The 20,247-nt window shown below is 39.1% G+C and overlaps 1 pseudogene; it reads left to right on the plus strand.

Annotated features, from left to right (window-relative positions):
* The first annotated feature begins 537 nt into the window (after positions 1–537).
* On the plus strand, positions 538–1,370 carry LOC135703474 (enolase-like; annotated as a pseudogene).
* Positions 1,371–20,247: the final 18,877 nt, after the last annotated feature.

A 20,247-nucleotide genomic window follows, 5' to 3' on the forward strand; every position in this document is an offset into this window, starting at 1 on the left:
GGAAAGTTGTGAGAGCGGATTCGTTGGCTAATGGGCGAGAGTAGTGGAACACGGCGGAGAATGGTAGATGGACACTAATAGACTAATACCGATTCTTTCGACCTGGGTGAACAGAAAATACCGAGAAGTCAACTTCCACCGAACTCAGTTCCTGTCTGGCCACGGCTGCTTCAGGACACGCAGCGTCACCCCTCTGTCCGGAGTGTGGCAACAAGGGTGAAACGCCGGAGCATGTGATCTTCGACTGTCCAAGGTTCTAGGCAGTGTAAAGGGAGATGCCCGTCCTTAACGTGGAGAATGTCGTCGATTAAATGTGTCGGGAGGAGGTCACTTGGAATGCCGTCTACAGAGCAGTTACGTAGATTATGTTGGAGCTGCAGCGTAAATTCTAGAGTTGTGCGTCGGTCATTTCATCGGCAGCGGCGGCTTAGAAGCTGTTTTAGACTCGGTGGTGGCGGCGTCGCGGTGTGATGGTCGTAAAAATATATCGCATTTTCTACTTGAACTTAAGTAAGGTCCCAGGTGTTGATTATCAGTTTATCCAGAGAGCTTGTACTGTAAAGTGTGGTGCATTCGGTCTTAGTGAGTGATATTGCAAAATCCAAAATGCCATTCAAGAGTATTAAGGCCCGTCAGATCTTCGACTCTCGCGGTAACCCTACCGTCGAGGTCGATCTGCTCACCGATCTGGGACTGTTCCGGGCGGCCGTCCCATCCAGTGCCTCGACCGGTGTCCATGAGGCCCTGGAAATGCGCGACAACGTCAAGGGCGATTGGCACGGAAAGGGCGTCCTGAAGGCCGTCGAGAACATCAACAAGACCATCACTCCAGCTGTGCTGAGCTCGAATCTGTGCGTTACCCAGCAGAAGGAGCTCGATGAGCTGATGCTGAAGTTAGACGGCACCGAGAACAAGTCCTCGGTGTCTCGCTGGCCATCTGCAAGGCCGGTGCCACCAAGAAGGGAATTCCACTGTACAAGCACATTGCTGAGCTATCCGGAAACGGCAACATCATCCTGCCAGTGCTAGCTTTCAACGTCATCAACGGTGGTAGCCATGCCGGTAACAAACTGGCCATGCAGGAGTTCATGATCCTGCCAACCGGTGCTACGTCCTTCACTGAGGCCATGAAGATCGGCTCTGAGGTGTACCATCACCTGAAGAACGTCATCAAGGCCAAGTTCGGTTTGGATGCCACCACCGTCGGTGATGAGGGTGGTTTCGCTCCCAACATCCTGGAAAACAAGGAAGCCCTGAATCTGATTCAGGATGCTATTGCTAAGGCTGGCTACACCGGAAAGGTCGAGATCGGCATGGACGTTGCCCCCCCCCCCAAGTTCGCTGGCAAGAAATTCCGCAGCCCGCAGTAAATGTCCAAATATTGTGTCGATTAAACTTAGCACATACCATTTGAGCGCGTAGTTCGTAGTCTGTCACTCTCTAACCCTCATAAAGAAATGTAAAACGTAAACCGTGGATAACACAAGTTGAAAGTAAAAACTCTACCTGTAATAATCATCCAGTGAGTGTTCACTCGGCTGTCGACAAAAGCAGGCCACTCTCGATGTGTGCTACGCGATCGTCTGTTTTCTCGACAGCAACCATTGTGTGGTCCTCCTCATTGTTCTTCATCAGCAGTTCTTTCGGTCGATGCGTCGTCGACTTTGGAAAGCAACCGTTTCGTGATGAGTGTGTGAGTGCTGACCACGTTTTGTGTCCATTGCTGCAATGGCCGCGCTCTGACCCTCGTTGGCATACAACAATTTGCCATACAATGAAACTACTGGAAGCGGCTCCAGTTCTGATGGAGGAGGCTTTTTGGATAGCGGAAGATAAAGTGTTTATTGTGTTGTACCTTTTGACTATAGTTTTAAGATGTATTGTATAGTGACCAAGAATCCTCGGCTCTGTAAAGTTAATTCGGTTGAGCCTTATCAAATAAATTAATGAACAAAAAAAAAATATCACCCAGTGTGTGTGTATATTCTCCGCACAGTTTCTCAGGAGCTTTTGCAATTGGCTTTCACGTTATAGAATAAAAACAAGCAGGTTTTTTTTTCGGGGATTCAGAAATCCCAACACAATCTGAGTACCTCCATATTTAAGTCAGGAACCATGTAGGAGGATTTTATCAAAATTTACTATGATTGTTACTGTTAAATTAACGGAATGATACTGAGTAAGAAGTAAGAATGAAATACATGATTAATTGATGATGTTTGTGACATGGTATAGACACGCGAATTTGAAATTAGTTGCTCAAAACACCATCATATCTTTTCGAAACAGTATCGAAATTATTTCTTAGGTTGTTAGGATGAATGCTCGATCTTTGTGAAGATATTGATCAAACAATATGACAAATATTGACCTTAGTTTTTCTGTGATTTGATGTATCACATGATTTATTTATTTATTTTTTTTTATTTATTTGTCGTCAATCAGTGTAGACTGTTTTACAAAAGTTCTGTTTGAAATTGTCAATAAATGTAAATTATATATACAAATATCTAAGAAATAAAACTTGATTTAAACTTAACGAGATGAAATCCTAGCAGTTAGTGTTCTCCTTACTGTATCTTTAGACATCGTTAGATCTATACGGTCACAAATGTACGATGTTTTTTTTTTGGTTTTGATTTGAGACTCTGATCATTTCCCGGGTGATTTTTTTTTTTTTTTTTTTTTTTTTTTTTTTATTAAAGTGACTTTAACACTCTAGGGTCATTCGTGACAAGTCCGAGGGTGAGAGTTGAACTCGTGACTTTGGCGTGAGAGGTATTGATGTTAACCACTACGCCGGGGTCGCCCCCCGGGTGAATTTGTAACGTGGTTCTGGGCTGTCGATGTAAGTGCCATGGGTAATTTTTTTCTTCGTATGCTCATGTGATTTGAAGTGTTGCCTGATATGTTGATGTTGAGGTCCAGATTTTGTTTATATCTAGTTTAATGTGTATCTTGACAAAATCTTGGGCAGGGCTGGAAAGCACCTCAGAGCGTTCGCAAAGTAACTTTGTGCATACATCTCACAACATTCGACAAAGAGTATGTTGTTCTCCCATTTACTTCGTACACTCTTTTCCACCTAATCTGTGAGAAAGCGATCCACACAATGAGCGGTACACTCCGTGCGGCGCAGGAAGCGAATATAATACAACAAGGGAGCATCCATAAATGACGTAGCATATTTTTGATCAATTTTAGACCCCTCCTCTCCCCCTCGTAGCGTATTTGGCTATATCCAATACATGGCCGGTCACAATTTCTGAAACCCCCACCTCCCCCCTCAAATGCTACGTCATTTATGCATGTTCCCCAAGCGCTAATGTCTTCTTTGAATTCTTTGCAGACTTTGCTTACCACGACTGCATGCATAGGAGATGAAGAAGGGCATAGCGAAGAAGAATTTTGTCTTTTTGTTGGGTTTCCCATTTGCAATTCTACACTGAGTGGCACTCTTTTCGTCGGAGCCGTCGGAGCGATGACTACACATTGAGCTTTCGTTATTTCTGGGTGTCTGTCTTCTCTTCTCCACTGCTTTACACTTGTACAGGGTGAAAGGCAAGCAAACTGTGTGTTTGCTTGATTCTCACTTTGTTTATTTCAGAAAATCAGTACATTGCGCGCATTGAGTGATAAGATGGCAGCCCTGATCTTGGGGGTTAACTGCAGAGGGCTGTTACTGAACACTAGGGTGCTTCATTTGAAAAAAGATGTGTGAAATGTTTTCTAGGCCACTCCATTTCAATTGATAACCCCAAAATATGAACCTGTACAAAAAATGATAAAGATTGATGAAGGTTTAGCACGCAAATGGTGTGAAATTTGTATGGGAATTACTATGGAAGAATGTTTAAAATCACTTTTAATGCCCTACGTTTGGTTCTACTTGTCCAAGTTTTGAAAAGAAAATAATATATTCTTGCTAAGACAACGATAGTTTGCGATTTTCAGAGTTGGTTAGAAATGCTATTTAACATGAAGCTTTAGTGTGATAATTTATTGGCTAGAGAATGGTCTTAGAAGAGGGTAGCTGAATAGTTCCGTTAGAGTACGGCAGTACTAAAATTGAATAGAAGTTGAAAATGAGCGAAGGGCCATTAATGCGACAGTGCAAGTCAAACGCACACGTCTTTGCCTAACCCGTACGATGTACGCAGAGATTTGAAGTATGAAAATCTACAGACAAAAAAGTGTGCGCTTGACTTTGCTCAAATACTGTCTGCGACTGTGGAATAGTTCTAGCGACGTTTCATCACTTCATGAAGCCCCACGTTACCGAAAGCATTTCATGTTATTTAGCATTTCCAACCAACTCTGCAAACCGAAAACTTGGCGTATGAAGTAACATTAATCACTTTGAATGTAACAGCTCAATGCGGGAGTAGCCGTCAACAATGCTGATGATGGTAGCACGTAACAACCATCCTACTGCTTTCTCTCTGAGATGACTAAGTTGGCCATGACGAGAGGAGCTGGTTTCCCAATACTGCCGTATTTTTGGCAAGAGAGCCAATTTGAAGCCGATGATAAATACACATGGCACTCTTCAACGACTATTTGTTCTGCATATTGTAGCTGCTAGATTTATGTTGTCAAACAGTAAAGCTCCCCTAGGCCGATAAGCATTTTTTTTACATTGGCGTAAACATTGTTTAAAATCTTACATTGCTTCTTGATTCCAATTCCGTCATACGTGTTTTAATTACGTCCATACACATTGAAACGTCTTTGGATTTACTTCGGCATAAGGATGAAGTCAGAAAAAAATTGATTCGCTAGGAACGTTTCATTTGTTTTCGAGAAGAGTGCGGATGTCATATTATGCGTTCTTATAGACTTTGTTTTGTAGCTTTTAACTGAACTATCGTACCCATCATTACTACTTTAAAAAAATGCGGGGTAAATCTGATTTCAATTCTGAATCTCATCAACACAACGTGCCTAATTTCGTTCTGTGCTCACCCAAGCTAAATTGCACAGCTAGTGGCTGGTTCCCACAATGGGGAAGCATAAACTAAAACCAGCCGACATCGAATATCAAAGGTCCTCCCCCTTAATCCCCAACTGTCCGTCAAGTCCAACAAGTTCATTTTCCAATTTCAATTAATATCCAACAAATCCGAAATTCATTATCCCATCACGCTCGACCGCGTGGTTCTCACTCAGCTTGATTGTTAACCGCAGTTAGCTTCTCTTTCAGCCACAGTCAGTCTGTCGGTGGGACGATCTTCTCCCCCTCTGCCTCCAACCCACTTAGGACCACTTGAAAATCATTCCCAATAGACACGCTCACCGATGATTGCACTGATGAGTGGTGACGTGCGGCTTTCGTAGTTGATCACGACCGCCGCCTGAGTTCCAGGGAGTAGCCCTTCCCCCAAACCACCCGCTCACGCCAGCTACTTCAATCCGAGTCCTTTACCCCAATCCCATAAAGAATAAGCCACCGAAAGCCAAAAGACCTCTCCGAAATCACCTTCCCGACCAACCGCGAGCAATGCTGCTCTGCCAGAATCTCTGCGCAGTAATCTCAGCGGCGAGGCACGTTTTGTCCAAGCGCGTTCCCTCCTGCCAAGCTTTCCGCGTGGCCTGGCGTGTGTACCCTGCGTCCGGTTCCCTCCCCCCTTCCACCAACCACGGACGGTTGGTACCAACGCTTCTTTTTTCGGTCTGTTTTGCGATCGTTGATGAACATATAATGGCCTCTCCTCGGCACGGCACCAGTGGACCCTCTACCTACTTATGTTCTGCCGTTGCCGTTGTCGTCATTTCGGCTTCTTACTGCCGTGCTTTTTTGTGGTCTCTTCGCGTGGTTCATCGTCGTCGCGTCGTGTGGTTGCGGTCGAAAGTGTGGGAACAGAAATAAGATTTGATTTTCAATCACATTTCTTCGTTTGAACGGCAGCCGATGACGACCGACGGTGGTCGTAGTGGTAAGACGCCACAGTAGGTATATGCAAAGCTGTAGCAAGAGTGCGGCGGGCCCACCGGAATTACAAAATTGGGATATGCAACTGACACTTTGCAACTGCCCTGAACGGTTTTACAAATTTCGAAAAATACTATATGGACGATTGGCTACACTGGAGGGTCTAAAACCTCTCATAAGCTGACAACGTAAATTATGAACAGGCCCTAAGATGGTGACGATCTTAATTGATCACCCTTGCTTTAACCTTCCTAGTGCATTGAGGTTATTTTTGCCCTGGAAATTCTGTGCAGGGGAAATGCGGGTAAAATTAACAGGTTCGTAAATTACGACATTTTTTTTAGAAAAATAAGGCACACTTAACAACCACCCTATCTTTGGAGCATTAAAAGATGCTTGAGCCACCCTGTATTGAAAGAAACTGTCAAATATTTAAAATAATAAACAAAAACAAACCAACCGTGCAGCTTCCTGGCGGTGATGTTAATTTCGACCTGCGTTAATAAACGTTTTTAGTGGTGTAAAAATGAGTCTTCAGACGAATCGGTGCGAAAGTATAACTAGTAAGTCTTATAAGATTATGTTGAGTTTATTATAATTTGCAGTCCTAATTTTATCATAACATAAGTATGTGATTATTAGGACACTGCTACGATCATTAAATGGATCGCTAAATGATTAACATGCAAAATGCTTTTTAACCAATGTTCCCAAACCAGTGGATGCTAACAATATTACACATTCGTAACACCAATGATTACTCCATCTTCGTGGATTATTTTGCGATCCAGTACGTCCAGTATGCCAAGAATTAATCAGCTTCCGCATAACGGGGCCTCCCTTAGCTCAGTCGGTAAAGGCGCAGCTACAAAGCAAGACCATGCTGGAGGTGGCTGGGTTCAATTCCTGGTCCGGTCTAGGAATTTTTCGGGTTGGAAAATTTCTCGACTTCCCTGGGCTTGCCACACAATTATACCAATGCAGAAATGGTACAGGCATCGAAAGCTCTCAATTAATAACTGTGGAAGTGCATCTAGAACACTAAGTTGACAGCACGCTATAAGCTACTATGCGATATGCAATAAGCTTGAAATGCGAAGAAGAAGAAGAGAAGATAACGCTGATAACGCATAGCACATATCAAACAATGAAATCAACAACCATGTCTATCGGTAGATCCGTAAGCAGAGCCACGGCACGTTGGTGCTCTGGGTATTTATTCTCTCGAAAATTTTGATTAGTTCGCAGCTCTGCATTCACCTCTGGGAAGATCATGGCTCTTGTCACATGGGAATATTTGCCTTTCGTTACACGCTTAATAAAGGCTCGAGCAAGAGATTCACGTATAAACGCTTTGATTTTTACGGAAATTTTGTGAGTATTAATTATCACGCTTGAATTCAGAACAGCTCTTCTTTGATGACTGGAGATACAAATTCATTGGCATATTTTGGTTTGCTTGCTCCATAGTAAATACCCAAGATGATTGGCGAATTGTGTTTTTTCGTGGATATTCACAAGAATTGGCCAAAAATGATTGCCACTGCTCTTATATATGGGAAGACCATCAATTTTAAGGCAACATGCTGAAGACCACGCTCCAAGGCATGGTGCCTGTGTTTACCATCGTTTTTCATGGTTATGATTTCCAAAGTACTTTGGATTGTAATAAAAGTTCGGGGGTCTTTCGGTAGATCAACCTGCAAGTGAGTATTTAGCACATCAATCAACGATTTCAAAGCTGCTTGCGATATTTGATATTGAGAAGCCCAGTTCCAAATTTCAGATTGAAGTGGTGCTAAAAATGCAAGTTTAGAAATTCTTTATAATCGGTAAATTACTTTAAGTAAAATTTGGTTTTACCTTGGCAATGTTCATTTTGAATGATATCTTATAAAACTTCTTTCGAATCATCCATATCGTGAGTATTAATTTCACTATCCAAAGCATCTGCGGCCTCATTAAATGCTTCAGACGTGGCAGAATAAGAAGAAGAAATCGATGAACTAGAATAATGCTACTGGTTCACATCGTTGTTTTTATCCGAATTCTTTTGAGAAATCGAAGGGATGATCCTTTTTTATGCTTTTATGCAACGGCGCCGGTGGTGTAGTGGTAAGCGTGATTACCTCTCACCCCAGCAGGCCTGGGTTCAATCCCAGTCTGAGGCATAACATCTCTGATCACGCCTTCCTTCGGATGGGAAGTAAAGCCGTTGGTCCTCGGTTCATGAGTTGATGGGTCGATAGGTAGGGTCCAGGTGTGGGAGCTGCCTTCCTGGCACGTCGGTAGCATTGGTGCTCAGCACGGAAAACAAGATCGACGGAAAAAACAAACCAAAGGAAAAAAAGCAAGTGAAAACAGACAGATATGCAATATTAAATAACTTCATGTGTATCTATATGCAATTTTATGTTATGTTATGTTATCAAATTTTCGCAATATGATTTCGGGTGGCCAGGTATGATGTTTTAAGCACCTAGCGATAAAAAAAACGTTTTATTTCAATCATAAATATTCGTTATAGGGGAAATGGCTCTAATGTTGGCCTATGGATCTAAGATTGGGCCCATCGCTAACAATCTGTTATTTATCAATTTTATCTAGATGAACGCGTCAGTGGTACGGTATTAATTGATATTTTTGATAATTTGACAACTTGATCCAATTTAAGCTTACGTTATATGCGATTCTAATTTAATATGCGTGTATATACGACTTGATTTGAACATTGTTTTACGATTTATGGTTTGCTGGGCATGACCACGTCAAAACGCGCCGTCGATTGCGGGACGTCAGTTAAGTGTGCTTATAGGCGTAGCCAGCAAGGCAGGGGAGGCAATTGACCGCCCCTTCCCCTAATCAGTGACAGTTTTTTTTAGAATATATTTATTTTTCCTTTTTTTTGAGATTACCCTTGATCTCTGCCTCGATGAAAAATCTGAAGGACACTCATAAATGTGTTTATGTTACGATGCTGATTGAATAAAGATTTAACATTTTAATAGTTATTTTTTTAAAGAGTTTAATGGTCAGCCTGAATTGGGTCAATCGACCGTGTGATCTTTTCTTACAGCCCTGATATTCTTAAGTCTTTTATCTATTAGATCTATAAATAACTATTTTAGCTCAAAAACAAACCCGCATAAATGCGATTGGGACGATACCAATGGATATTTTTGGTCGCTATTGAAAATTTAGTCGATTGCTGAATTTATGTATGGGCTCAAATTAGGGGCATTTAGACCGGCATTACATCCTTTTGGCCTATTTAATCTTTTTGCAACATTTTATCAAGAGACGTACTCCAATTTATCGGATAATGATCGTGATAATGAAAAATTTTCATGCTTTCCTGACTTTTCGAGTAATGTTAAAAATATTTATGTTCAAGATTTTTTGACCGAATTCGCAAATCGGTTTATTTTTGTATTTTTTTATTTGATTGAAATTTTGCAGCAACGTTCTTTATGATCAACGTTGCCATTTTGCATCTTCATATCGCCAATTTGATTCCAACCTAATTTTTGAAAAGCGCCTATAGAAAAATATCAAGCTTATCTTCAGAAATTTTTTACTCGAAAACTGTTTGCCCGATAGGTTTGGTGTCCTGAGCAATATTGCAGATAATGGATGAGACTATTTGAAAAAAAAATATCCATTATAAAAAAAATTACTCAATTTTTTTTAGTTCCAAATAAAATCTTTTTTTTTCCTTGATTTGTTTTCCGTCGATCTTGTTTTCCGTGCTGAGCACCAATGCTACCGACGCCAGAAAGGCAGCTCCCACACTTGGACCCTACCTATCGACTCATCAACTCATTAACCGGGGACCAACGGCTTTACTTCCCTTCCGAAGGAAGGCGTGATCAGAGATGTTATGCCTCAGAACATCCCGGCGGCGCACGGAGGGGTATTTGTTCTACGCTAGCTGGCCAAAAGTCGATTTCTCAAAATAAGCCAAAACAGATTCTGAATGCATGCATTGTATACTTCTGCGATAAGGTAAGATTGCCCTGTACTCATTATTTCTTTTTTCTAAACTGACCGCGTTGTGGCATCAGTTCAAACTCGTCTGTTGTTGAATCGTGTTGGTTTGTTAGAAAAAATCGTTCCGCAGTGCCATTGTTTTCGTGTCTCTACTTGTTGTTGGGATAATCACATTAATTTGCAAAAATGGATAGTGCTCAAGCAGGTATTGAAATATGTATTCCGCATGACATCAGCTGATTTCACTTAGTTTTGACTTCGTAGAAGCAGTTTATGAAAATCTTGTCTTCAAGTGCTACTTAAACTATAAAATAAATGTATCGTAATAAAAAAGTAGACTTATCCTGTAATATCCTGTACAGTCGTATATGAGGCATTATATGTACATATGTATAGAAGATAATAGCAAAAAATCAGCTGCGATTATTAGCGATCTTTCGAGAAATTGGAAAATGAAGATGGCGCGTCCATATAGGTGAATTTATCAAAAAAAAAACAAGTATACAAATGCAGCTATTGAGCTATTTTCATTCATTATATGGCGATCAAGGCTTTCTTTTGGGAAGGGAAGAAGGAGGGGGGGTTGCCTTTTAGGTATATTTTTCTTGTTTCATAATTCTATCAGATGCGTGTGGATATGAATACTGATACGAGTGTGTTCCACAGTTGAGAATAGTTTGTGGATCCAATGCAAACATAGTTTGGCAAAACCCAACTCCATCTTTACCTCGCTACTGTCGCCCAATCCGCATCAGTTTCTGAGATTCTAGGCGCCAAGAATTCGAAGTGGCAAAGCAAAATAAACAAAATAGCGGCCATTTGTGGATTCGATCAACTTTTACCTTAACCAGTACTTTTACCAGCTTCAAATCTAAATATAAATATCTTGTTCTTTCTTAGCTAAACTGATTTTACAATGACTGATTGTAAAACGTCAAAAAAAAATCTTCAATATTTTATTTTCTTACAGCCAAAAAAAAAGCATGATAGGTGGATTTTCATGTAAATTAGCCAAATTTTATGTTATTTTGATTTGTTATATCCAATTAAGCTAATAATTTTATGCAGAACCAAACTATGTTGAATTTTGCGTGTTCGAAAAATAATTTAATATAAGGATCTTGCAATACTTCGAATATCAAAAACGCTATTATTTTCAACATTTATAACAGTGTTCACTCGGCTGTCGACAAAAGCAGGCCACTCTCGATGTGTGCTACGCGATCGTCTGTTTACTCGGCAGCAACCATTGTGTGGTCCTCCTCATTGTTCTTCATCAGCAGTTCTTTCGGTCGATGCGTCGTCGACTTTGGAAAGCAACCGTTTCGTGATGAGTGTGTGAGTGCTGACCACATTTTGCGTCCATTGCTGCAATGGACGCGCTCTGACCCTCGTTGGCGTACAACAATTTGCCATACATTGAAACTACTGGAAGCGGCTCCAGTTCTGATGGAGGAGGCTTTTTGGATAGCGGAAGATAAAGTGTTTATTGTGTTGTACCTTTTGACTATAGCTTTAAGATGTATTGTATAGTGACCAAGAATCCTCGGCTCTGTTAAGTTAATTCGGTTGAGCCTTATCAAATAAATTAATAAACAATAAAAAACATTTATAACCATATCGCCAATTTTTCCAGGAGTTTCAAAAAGTTTGGCCTTTTGTTCACGAAAAATTCAGCATATTTGTGGTTCTGCGTCAAAATTTCATCTCAATTGATCATAACAGAACAAAGTTACAACATGTCAAATTCGGCAAGTTTGTAAACAAAGTTCGGCCTATCGTGCTTTTTTATTGACCGCAGATGTAAGTGTGTTTATATATTTTTTATTTAAAGTATTATTAGTTTCCAACATTTCATCCTTTGACGGTAACTAAATCCGAAGAATACTTAACGACTTACACACTTTAAAAAAAAAAACATCATCATAACATGACCCTCCCCCCTTCAAAACATGACTCCACCCTTTTTTGACCAAACAATTTTATTATCCTTGAATAATAAGATGTATGTGACAAGTTAGAGTGGTTAAATATTTTTGGCCAACTAGAATTTATAAATACCCCACTGTGGCGGCGCCCAAATAAAATCTTAAAAACATTTTTTTTTTCAAAAAAAGGATGTTTCTATTTCTTTATTTGTTGATATGTTTTAGGTGACAAAAAATTCCATCTATTGCACTTTAGGTCAAGATGAAAAAATGATGGACAAAAAAGTTCAATTTTATTTTTAAAAACTCAAGTTTTCGGAAAATTATCCAAAACTTAGTCCAATTACTTTGTCGACTTTTTTATCTAGTTTGTTTATTTGGAAGGCTCTATCGCGTTAGCTTTGCGGAGCCGATAATTCATTGTTCACTGTGTGTAACAAAATTTACTTAATTCTATGTCTAGTAGGAGTTGGGCCGATTACTCGCGGCTTACTCGAGGTTAGAAGGGTACATTTTCGAAGGATAGGATCAGGGGAGGAGCTTGGAGTAGGGTTTCGTTGTCTCATTAGAGCGTTGTCGCCAGTATGAACGGTAGTGCTGTTCTAGCTTCGTCCGGAGTTCGACCGGCTATGGTGAGTGACCAGTGGGCGACGATGAGACTCATCGAGACGGGGGGACAAGACAAACAAAAACTAATAAAGAGAGACAAAAGACAAAAGGAATTAAATTCTTATACTAGACATTTGAAGAAAAACATAAACGGACTGCATATAGCAGAGATCACGGGTTGCCAACACGTCTCTGAAAGGAACATAGGGTTGTCTTCCTTGGGCCTCGTGGGTATTCAAAAGTCGCTCTCTGGCGGCGTCATTATCCGTACATTGCCAAACTTTGTCGACTTTATAAAATGAAAGTACACCAAATTTACAATAAAAAAGCATTGTAATTTATTGGAAAATTTTCTGATCTTTCGGAAAAAAAAAATATTTTCGGAACTAGAGAACCGTGAAATACATTTGAAAATGACCAAAAACTATCAACATTTTAAAAATATCTACTTTCAAACCACTACATCTCTAAAACGGTGCGACTTAGCAAAATTTTACTCATGTGCTTTTTTATTGTAAATTTGATGTTCTTTCATTAAATAAACTTGAAACAATAATTGTTTTTGATATTTTTCCAAAAACTTGAGGTTTAAAAAAAATCAAAACTTTTTTGTCCATCATTCCTCCATCTTGACCTATAGTGCAATGAAACACATTTGTTGTCCCCTAAAACATATCAACAAATAAAAAATTGAAAAAAACTTTTTGAGCATGTTTTTTAAGACTTTATTTAAAAATTAAAAGAAGTTGGGTAATTTTTTTTTAGAGTGCATTTTTTTTTTAAAGTCCTGCAATATTGCCGTAGACACCAAACTGATCGGACAAACAGTTTTCGAGTAAAAGTTTTCTGAGGATAAGCTTGATATTTTTCTATATACCCTTTTCAAAAATAAGGCTGGATTCAAATGGCGATATGAAGATGCAAAACGGCAACGTCGGTCATAAGGAACGTTTCCGTAAATTTTCAATCAAATCAAAAAATACAAAACTAAACCGATTTGCGAATTCGTAGAGAATTGCTCAGGCCTAAAAGATTTGGACGCCACTAAAAGCTCAGGACCAGATGAAATCCCACCAGCCTTTATGAAAAAAATTAGCAATTGAGCTCACAACCCCTTTACACTGACTGTTTAATATGTCACATGGAACTCTGGAAAAAAAAATTGTTTTTAATACCCATTTATAAATCTGGTAAAAAAATCTGATATCCGAAATTATCGTGGGATTGCCATCATCTCGTGCATTCCTAATCTATTCGAATCAATCATAAATAAAAAATACCTTCAGCCAAATAAAACATAGAATAACAAATACACAACACGGCTTTTTAAAAGGTCGTTCTACCACAACAAACTTCCTGGAATTTGTTGATTACTCATTAACTGCAATGGACAAGGGAAACCAAATAGAAGCTCTTTATTGACTTCAGTAAAGCGTTCAATAGCCGTGACATTCCGATGTTGATTTTTAAATTAGAAAAAATGGGAATTGAGATTTAACTCCTCACCTGGATTCAGTCATATTTAACGGGCCATCAGCAAAGCAAATTGTGGGATTCAGCGAAAAAATCTAACCCAATTCAAGTCACGTCAGGAGTCCCACAAAGGACTCGCATTTGGGTCTCAGAGTGCCTATTTATGCTGATGAAATGAAACTATTTTTAGAGATAAGAAATGATGATGATATGAATACGTTTCAGAATGAAGTTCATGTGTTTTATACGCGGTGTTGTAAAAGGTTGTTGGAACTAAACGTTAAAAAATGTAGTTTTATAACTTTCAGTAGAAAACTATTTACTAAAACCAGATATTCGTATTACATAAGTAATCAAATTGTTCAAAGTTGTGATAAAATAAGAAATTTAGGAGTTATTCTTGATTCTAAATTAACATTTTGTGGATCATTAAAATACAATAATTCATAGAGCAAGCAATATGCTTAATTTTATAAAGCGGTTCGGTTTCCACTTTAAAGATCCTTACCAATATTAGAATATTGCAGTGTTGTTTGGTCACCTTATATGAAAAGGTATGAAGAACGAATAGAGTCAATCCAAAGGCAATTTTTATGGACAGTATTTCCTCTCCCATCTTATGAAGCTCGTTGCTTGTTAATCAATATTCAGTAATTGAAAGAGCGTCGGGATTATACTATTGTCTCTTTCGTGAACAATATTGCTTCACAACGCATTGACTCAGTTTATTTATTATCAAGACTTAATTTTTACGTACCTTCTTGTCAACTGCGTAATTGCCATTTGTTCGCGGTAGATCGTCACCGCACTAACTACGTGAAATATGGACCGATAAATCGGATGATGCCTGTTTATAATCTACACTGTGAAATGATAGACCTAAATAAACCCCCCTTGAGGGAAAAAAAATATCTTTCCAAGCACTGCAATATCAAAGATCATAAGTTATATTGTGAATATGTAGTCTACGATTTGATTGATTGACGAATACATATACAGGGTGTTTGGTTCCGGGTTTTACATATTTTCAGGGTACATAGGGCTCCTAAAGTTATGAAAAAATCCCCATGAAACATAGGGTCTGAAATGACTGCTAAGTGAGTTATTCAACATTTTATATTTTTTTGTATTGTCAACTTTGGTTTGCTATATTTTTTTAATCTTAATGTGGTTTTCTGATTTCAACATACAAAATGAAAGACTAAAGCCTTAGCTATCAATGCTTTTTGGAAAAGAACTCGATTAAAGTTAATTATCATACATTAAAATTGAGAAGTATGTTGAAAGTACCAAAAAAACTGGTGAAATTTCATACATTTTAGTGTTTTTGAGTTGAAAATTTTCATTTCTGTTTATTTAGTTGTTCTACAAAACATTTTCCATGCAGTTCCCTAGATTTGTGCCTTTGGTAGTAACCTTGTAGGCTTTATGGTTTCTTTGTAATCATTGATTTAAAACAGCCATAAAAACTTGTGACGTTTTCATAAAATGCGCTATAGTCACCCTATTCGTTCGTACGTTCGGCTGTTGCAGTGGACTACGCACATGAAAATTTGGTAGAATGTTATTGTAAATGTTTAGATACATTCTTAACTTTTGATTACCGCACATCTCCTGCGTCGAAAGAAAACATAACTGCGGAGATGTTTCGCGGTATCGAATATTGCTCAGTCTCAGCAGAAAACACAACGAGAGACACCGAATCGGCGAATTCTGAGAGCGGAAGGGAGAGAAGTAGGTAGGTGGTAATAAGTCGATGTCCTTTTAATTTCATAGCACTCGCAGCTCAGCTGCGGTGCTGTTTTTGATGGAGGAGTGGGAGCTCCGCTGCTTCTGTATGCACACTTAGATTTTTTTTACAGGAGTTAGTATTTTTACTGGATTTTTGGATTACTGACTCGGTTAAAATTCAAATGACTGTTATTCGTAAAGGTTGGATACAATTCAATTTTTTTTATTTTTCATCATTACACGGGGTTAACAGAAGTTAGTCTGTAAATTTTCGTAACACATTTTCTCAACTTTGATTTTTTCACAGATTTTTTTAAATTTTACCGAAGAGTTCCGCAGTTCAAAAACTCTGTAAAAATTACTGACTCGATAAGTGTGTACTGATGTATGGTTGGTGAAGAGGCTAGCATGTGGAGGGTATTCTCGGGCTAGTGAATGCCACCCATCCCCACTTATAATTCAGTAATACACTATTTATTCATTTTTGTTTGATATGTTTACAAAGTTTGCAAACAGAAATGAGCATTGCAGCGTAGCTACCAATTTTCCAAGTCATAGACTTCAGATAACCGTTCAAAGTCCCAGATTTTTTATAACGGAATCATGAACAAAAAACCAAAGACCACTATGACAAACGCGATTGGTCTGAAGGGATCTTTACATAGACATTGTTTTAAGGTGATACGATCCAGAACCTCGGGCTCTGGTTCCACTTCGCTTTTTCCAGGAGGCCATTATCTGCTACCGGAAAACATACAATAACAAAACTGTGATGATAATTTAGTGCCTCAAATCGCAATAGTGCCCGAGATTAACTTCCTAGAAAACTCGAAGTGGCAGTGAAAGTGCCTATGATTTGTGGACGCTGAACCATACCACCTGAACAACTCAGTATGCCTTAAGAACTCAGGAACATATTGAGTTCTTAAGGTGATACGATTCAGCGTCCACAGGCACTTTCACTGCCACTTCAAGTTTTCTAGGGAGTTAATCTCGGGCACTATTGTGATTTGAGGCACTAAATTGTCATCACAGTTTTGTTATTGTATGTTTTCCGGTAGCAGATAATGGCCTCCTGGAAAAAGCGAAGTGGAACCAGAGCCCGAAGTTCTGGATCGTATCACCTTAAAACAATGTCTATGTAAAGATCCCTTCAGACCGATCGCGTTTGTCATAGTGGTCTATGGTTTTTTGTTCATGATTCCGTTATAAAAAATCTGGGACTTTGAACGTTTATCTGAAGTCTATGACTTGGAAAATTGGTAGCTACGCTGCAATGCTCATTTCTGTTTGCAAACTTAGTAAACATATCAAACAGAAATGAATAAATAGTGTATTACCTAAATTTCACCAATTTTTTTTGGTACTTACATACTTTTCAATTTTAATGTATGATAATTAACTTTAATCGAGTTTTTTTTCAAAGAGCATTGATAGCTAAGACTTTAATTATTCATTTGGTATGTTGAAATCAGAAAACCACATTAAGATTAAAAAAAATATAGCTAACCAAAGTTGGCAATACAAAAAAACATAAAATGTTGAATAACTCACTTAGCAGTCATTTCCGACCTTATGTTTCATGGGGATTTTTTCATAACTTAAGGAGCCCTATCTACCCTAAAAATATGTAAAACCCGGAACCAAACACCCTGTATATAAATAAATAAATAAATTAATAAATAAATAAATAAATAAGTTATGGTTATAGAAATCACTTTGAGAATACTATTATTGAATTAATTTTTTATATAATCAAAATCGAATCCATTTGCCTTTTGTTCCTCCAAACGTTTGTCCCTAATACTCCTTTTCATGTATTCTTTGTTGATAAATTTTATTGCTTGTTTTAAGAATGGGTGTGTATAACACACAAACTTAAAATTACCAGTGATTGTGCTCACACAATTTCTTTGAATATTTTGTTATTTTATTTAATATTATCTCCTTTTTATTTAATTTTACATGGATGTTTATATGATGTACTGAAATTCATCTAAAACATCAAAGGACGAATAAATGGGTGGTACATATTTTAAGCTCAGCATACTTTAATAAAAACAATATATTTATTTAAGGAATTTGGGGCCTGTTCATAAACTACGTAGACAGTTTTTTGGGATTCTTGACACCCCCCCTCCCTCTGCGTAGACAATTGCCCATACAAAAATTTTTAAATTTGTATGGGCCGTGGATAATTGTCCACCTTCCGCCCCCCCCCCCTAAACTGTCTACGTAGTTTACGGACAGCCCCATTGAGGTAATAATACATTCAGGTTAATGGAATTCGGGATAGTGGCATTAGAGGAACGGAATCGGGTTAATGTCATAGAGTCTTTCAATTAAATTGATAGAATACATTTGTCTTCTAATAAATCAAGCGGCGCAGGTGATGTAGTGGTAAGCATATTTACCTCTCTCCCTAGCAGGCCTGGGGTGAATCCCTGTCGGCGCCGCCGGGATGTTCTGAGGCATAACATCTCTGAGCACGTATTCCTTCGCCGTAAAGCCGTTGGTCCCCGGTTCATGAGTTGATGGGTCGATAGTTAGGATCCAGGTGCGGGAGCTGCCTCCCTGGTGTCGGCAGCATTGGTGCTCAGCACGGAAAACAAGATCGACGGAAGTCAAATCAAGGAAAAAAAATCTTCTAATAAATCATAGCTCCTATTAGAATCCTGTTGAAGTGGAATCGTGTAGAGTTTATTCAGGATTCGATTGGGAGGTTTTATACACAGACATTTTGTAGCAAAACGATACAGTGGTTCTCAGAATTTCGTAAAAATTGGTGGTTGTTCACGACCCATAGAAACGCTGTTCTAAACCACAATGCCTAAGTTAAGTAAATAAGCTAACCAAAACCTAGCTACGTCGCTGAAATCATATCAGCGTGTGCCACCGTGACTTGTTTTCAACGGAATGAGAAATCCGTACTGAAGGACAGAAACGAGGGTCAGTAGCATTCCTGTTTCACCCAAAAACACGAACGCGAGTTGCTGGAATGCCGTACGCTTGCTCCACGCCAACCATAACATGGAAGGGTTTTTCCAAATTCCTTCAACCTCAACCCTTTTACATTCCATCCCAGTCCTTTTCCGTTTTCTGAGAAATTACTTCACGAAATTGAATCGTTGACTCTAATTCCTAAGCCATCAATACGCCGATCCCCCGACCGGGCCCGCTAATGAGTCCCTTCATCCCCGTCGTCATCGTCATCGTTGTCGGTCGGTAGGTTCGTATGCGGCGCTAATTCCCATCATCACGCAGATCATCACCTCCGCTCCACCTACTCACTGTTTGCCGTCAATCTGCCGTTTCGAGCGTCATAAGCAGCGGCAGCGCGCACATCTGTTGACGGTCAAAGAGCTATTTTCCGCATTGAAGTTGTCGGCACTCGTCTTCTTCTTAGCTCATCTCCCGTAGGTATCATCGAGCGGCATTCCAAGTGGATGCCACTGCCGCCGCCGACGCCAGTATCGGATCGCCACCACCGTCATCAGCAGCAGTGGCCGGAAAGTCGCGCACAAACAAACCGTAGTGCGCACGCGGTCAATAGCGCTCTACGACCGCGGGCGAAATAGGCAATAAAAGAGCTAAATTTATCGCCGTAAATTGCTATGGGAACGAATAACTTGTCTACTGTCAGCAGATATGCAGGTCGATATGGGCCGGATGATTGGAACATGGTGTAGGTAGGTGAACCTATTGATGCTGAGCTGTGGATGTTTAGAAAGGGTCAACTTGTTGACTGCTTAATTTGGAGTAGTGCTGGTAATTTTTCGGAAATTTCGTTTACTTTTTCCGTGCTTCTTTCACTCTGACTAAAGATTGGGAGACCAGATAACTGTTTAATGCAAGATATGTTCAATGTTCTGTAACACATTTCCATGGAATCAATTACATATTTGTAGAGGCGAACATTTCTAAATTATACTTAATTTCTTTTACATTGAATAAACTTCTAACAAGATTTTACTCAATTTTTAAATTGGTTTTTTTCTAATATCGTGGGACCCATCACCTTTTGGTGATGCGTTACGGTGTTGAATCTGTACCGAGACTCTTGTCGTGACTACTTCACAGTAGGAGAATAGGTTTTTTTTCAATAATCAATGGTACAAGTCTAATGTCTTGTTCAGACTACAGATAATTAACATGTTACAAGGGTGTTATTATAATTATCAACAAAAAAAAAGTTACATCAAGGTAGCCTAGTGACAGGTTATTTCTCTGTAGTGCGAACATAGCAAAAGGTCTTGTTACATTTTACGGCATGTTTACAGTGACAAAACTGTGTTTGCTCCACTGGGGATGATCTTTAAATAAAGAAATAATTAGCTATATGGTTGTCTGGCCATTTGGCCGAATGCCAGTTGGCCGAAAGGCATTTGATCCAATGAGTAGTTTATTTATTTATTTATTTATTTTGTCAAGCAAAGTAGACTACATACAATGGTTACAATGTTTACTTACATACTATGCATTATTTCTATTATGTTTTAGTTGGGTAGTTTCTTCTTTTGACATAGTGATGCTAATGACTTCACAGTGTATATTATACTGTTGCATCATTCGATTGAAGGGGCC

The sequence above is a fragment of the Ochlerotatus camptorhynchus genome, unplaced genomic scaffold (assembly GCF_037179485.1).
Source record: "Ochlerotatus camptorhynchus isolate MF236.1 unplaced genomic scaffold, CSIRO-AGI_Acam_v1.1 ptg000213l, whole genome shotgun sequence".
Taxonomy (NCBI): Eukaryota; Metazoa; Arthropoda; class Insecta; order Diptera; family Culicidae; genus Ochlerotatus; species Ochlerotatus camptorhynchus.